A 4403-nucleotide genomic window follows, 5' to 3' on the forward strand; every position below is an offset into this window, starting at 1 on the left:
GCACGGTGGAGATCTTTGCAAGGTAGCACCAAAGGCTGGGGGCCAGCTGCTGAACACAGCCATTGCAGATGGGGTTTGTGATGCTACATTTTAGACCAGAGACTGACAAACCTGTCTCAAGTAGCCATTAGGGATGTGGCAGGACAGACCTTGTTTATTTGCTCGCACCCCTCCCATTGAGCACCCACCTGTGCGATGTGGCCACCTATACTGTCACCTTTGACTCACACCCGTGTTTGTGTGCTTACTTGCTGTCTCTCTCTACCCACCGGTGCCCTCTCACACTAGTGGGCATTTTGGACTTGGGAATACCTTTTTTACACTATCATTAAGATACTGTGGCATTCAAAGCCCAGTTAGGACATTTCTGCTCTAATAGGATTTGTAGTCAACAGGAATAAGGCAGCTTTACAAAAAAGAACATGAAGAAAAAATTTGCTCTTTTTGATAGCCACAGGGTTTTCTGCTGGTGTTACCTAAAGAGAGTGGGATGCTACACCTGCAGTTACCAGGCAACAGACAGGAGTTATCTTCTTTTTTGGGCTTTACCCAGTGGACTTGTCAGCTGAGGCTTTCTGGCCCTGAGAGGAGATGTGGAGGCTGGAAACCTCGGGGAGGGAGGAGAAGGCTTAAGAAGCATGCAGATGATGAATTCCTCACTAGTTTCTCAGCTTTCCCTCCCTTTCTTGTCTCCAGAAGAAGACATTAGCTGGTCCATCGTTAGGGATGCTGGAGCTGTGAGCTCAGACACCACTGCACTAGTCAGAAGTGGGCATCGAAATAGGCTTGTCAGACTATATGAAATCTTCTCTCTCTTTCTGGAAAAAAAACAAAAAATTAATACTTGATCATTACCGAGAAACTCACTTTGAAATCCTGTAACCAAATCCTATGATAACACAGTAAATTTCCTGTGAGCTTTCCTGGGAGGAAGAAAGAAGAGGCTAAGCTGGGCTGTTGTCCCCTTTCATTTGTCCTGCATTTTCTCCTCTGTGCTGTACAGGCAGCCAGCACCCAGTCCTCCCCTGCTTACAGGAAGAGCCTCACCTTGCCTGAGGTTTAATTTATTTGTCTTTTGTGGCTTTTATGATGCTGAAACAAAACCCTGGGGAAAAAAAAGTGAAAGTTATCATGTGTGTAATGCTGGAATGGAGAAATTAAATGTGTGCAAAAACAAAGGGAAGGAAAGGAACAAAAAAGCCAACTTAGCCTTACACCCTTTCTCCAGAGAGCATCAGTGCCTCTGCTTGCCTTGCCTGGAACAACCCGTGCTGTGAGGATACACATCAGGGAATTTACCAAGGTGCCAGTGCTGTACAGCCTCTCTACTTCAGACTAGGATCCAGCCACCCCTTTTGCCCATCCCTTGGAGGTGTGAGCTTCTCCAGCGGGCAGACGGCTGCGTGTGCAGTTACAGCTCCATCTCACAGGGAGTCAGAGCCCCTGCTGCGATCATCTAGGAAAGGCAGGTGACATTTCTGCACACATTTTTTCTCAGCACCTTTCATAACACTCCCTATGAATTGCTTTTTCAGCATTTGGTAGTTCAGTGTTATAAAGACCCTCCACATCTGGGGCAGGGAGGGAGGAGGCACATGGCAGACTAATGTGTCCTGTGTGGAGTGGTGCAGCTCTGCCATTACTGCTCATGTAAGGACCACGGTTTGCTGTGACTAGTTAAAAACATCATGGTAGCTCCTATTCTTTTTTGAAAGAAGATCCTCCGGAGCAGTCAATAGCCTTGCAGGCTCTGCCTCAGGCTGCCCCATGACTGCCTTAAAGCCAGCCTCTGTGGGCACAGCCCACCCAAACTCCCATCCCTGGACAGCAGGGGGCTGCAGGCTCTAGTGGACTCTGGTGGTCACAACTTTGCTGCACCCGAGACCTTGATGGCCAGCATGGAATAGAAAAGGCAGGCTGCTCAGTTTGGAGGGCAGTCCCCAGGCTGCCCTCAACAGAAAGTACTGGCACAGTAGATATGGCTTCATGCATCATGCAGTAAGGAGAGATCTGGGGTCAGGTGAACATTACTGTCTCTGTTACAGTTGGCAGGCTAGGTGCTCAGGTGCACTAGCAATTCCCAGGCAGTATCATGCCATCTGAGCCATCCTTACAGGGAGCCTACAGGAACCTCTGCCTGCAAAAAAATGTCAAGGGGAACTTCCTTTCCACAAGGCAAGGGTTTTCCCTCTCTTGAGTCTTCTCTGCAGGACTGCCCATGGCAGGCATGGTGGCTGGTGGTGTACCTGGGTGGTGGGTTGGCCATGGCTGGATGCCAGGGGCCCACCAAAGCCACTCTATCACTCCCCTCCTCAGCTGGACAGGGGAGAGAAAATATAATGAAAGGGTCGTGGGTTGAGACAAGGATGGGGAGAGATCACTCAGCAGCTACCATCACAGGCAAAACAGACTCGACTTGGGGAAAATCAATTTAATTTATTACCAATCGAATCAGAGTAGGGTAATGAGAAACAAAACCAAATCTTAACCCACCCCTCTCTTCTTCCCAGGCTCAACTTCACTCCCAATTTTCTCTAGCTCCTCCCCACCAGCAGCACAGGGGGACGGGGAATGGGGGTTGCGGTCAGTTCACCACACATTTTCTCTGCTGCTCCTTCCTCCTCAGGGAGAGGACTCCTCACTCTTCCCCTGCTCCAGTGTGGGGTCCCTCCCACAGGCTGCAGTTCTTCACAAACTGCTCCTGCATGGGCTCCTCTCTCCATGGGTCCACAGGTCCTGCCAGGAGCCTGCTCCAGCATGCACTTCCCACGGGGTCACAGCCTCCTTCGGGCACCCACCTGGTCCGGCGTGGGGTCCTCCACGGGCTGCAGGTGGATATCTGCTCCACCGTGGACCTCCCTGGGCTGCAGGGGGACAGCCTGCCTCACCATGGTCTTCACCATGGGCTGCAGGGGAATTTCTGCTCCGGTGCCTGGAGCATCTCCTCCTGCCGCCTTCTTCACTGACGTGGGGGTCTGCAAGGTTGTTTCTCTCACATGTTCTCACTCTTCTCTGGCTGCAATTGTGCAGTTTCCGCCCCCCTCCCCCCCTTAAATCTGTTATCCCAGAGGCGCTACCACTGTCGCTGATGGGCTCAGCCTTGGCCAGTGGAGGGTCCATCTTGGAGCCAGCTGGCATTGGCTCCATGGGACATAGGGGAAGCTTCCAGCAGCTTCTCACAGAAGCCACCCCTGTAGCTCCCACATTACCAAAACCTTGCCATGCAAACACAATGTAACCTGTCATTCTATTACTCTCATGTCTAGGGGGGATAGTGCAGTACCCTCAAGTAAACAGAACCCTTAACATGGTTCGGTTTTAGTTTTTTGAAAAAGAAATAGAGTAGCAATAAGCTCAGGCTGTTATTCCAGGAGCAGCGGGTAACTGACTGAAGAAAGGCAACAGGTCGAGGAAAATGTGTGGGCTGCAATGCATGATAGCTTTCACTGAGCCCAGCGTCAGGATGACTCACTACGAGATGGTGTGAGGACAGATCTGCAGAGGGCTAATAAATCTGTAAGGCAAGCATGGAACACCTGAGGGTGGAGTTTTCACTAAACTGCTTAGGAGAGACAACATACTTCCAGGGGTTGCATGCAAAAAAATAGAGACACAGAGGAGTGACTGCCACTGGCAGCTGTTATAGCCAGAAGCTATGTGGCCTCAGGGTAAGGTCACTCCATGTGCTGCAGTCCTTCAGGAAATTTCCCCCTTCTGGCAGGGGTCCTCCATGGCTGCAGGGGATCCCTGCCTGGGTCTGTGGAGCACAGCAGACACTCCCTGCCAAGGGATGCACCCTGGGCTCACTGGGAAAATGGCCCCTGGGTGGTAGCACAGGCAGCAGGTTTCCTTGCTTTATGTTGCACTTCCTAATTTCATCCCAATCTTCTGTAACTTTTCCCTGTGTAATACTCTCCTTTGTCCTGACAGTGTCTCCTGGGGCAGAGAAAACATTTAAAAGATCAGTCCGAAACAAGTTTTGGGGATGGCTACCAAACCCCTGTCCTGGTGCAGACCCCATCCCCATCAGCCGTCCCTATCAGCCTTCCCGTCACCCTGTCCTTAGGAGTCAGCTCTCCTATACTCACATTTCTCACGCTGATCCAGAGTCCCTCCAGCTTTAGCTGATGACCTCTGGGGTCAAATCATATCACAAGCTTTACTGAAGCAGGCAGCTTCAACTATTTCAGATTTCCACCTCTCTGTCTGCTTTTCAGGAGGTAAACCAGCATGTGTGTTTGTACCCTGGCTGGTGAAGGTGGCTCTAAACTCAAGTTTCCAGGGGAGAGGAACCTCAATCCATCCCACTCCTACCAGTTTGATGCCAGTGCCAGCAATAGATGCCCAGAGCCAGCAGAGGGATCACTGGTCAGCAGGAGAGCACCTGAAGAGCAGCACAAAGG

The sequence above is a fragment of the Haliaeetus leucocephalus genome, unplaced genomic scaffold (genome assembly GCF_000737465.1).
Source record: "Haliaeetus leucocephalus isolate CR32 unplaced genomic scaffold, Haliaeetus_leucocephalus-4.0 Scaffold93, whole genome shotgun sequence".
In the NCBI taxonomy this organism is placed as follows: Eukaryota; Metazoa; Chordata; class Aves; order Accipitriformes; family Accipitridae; genus Haliaeetus; species Haliaeetus leucocephalus.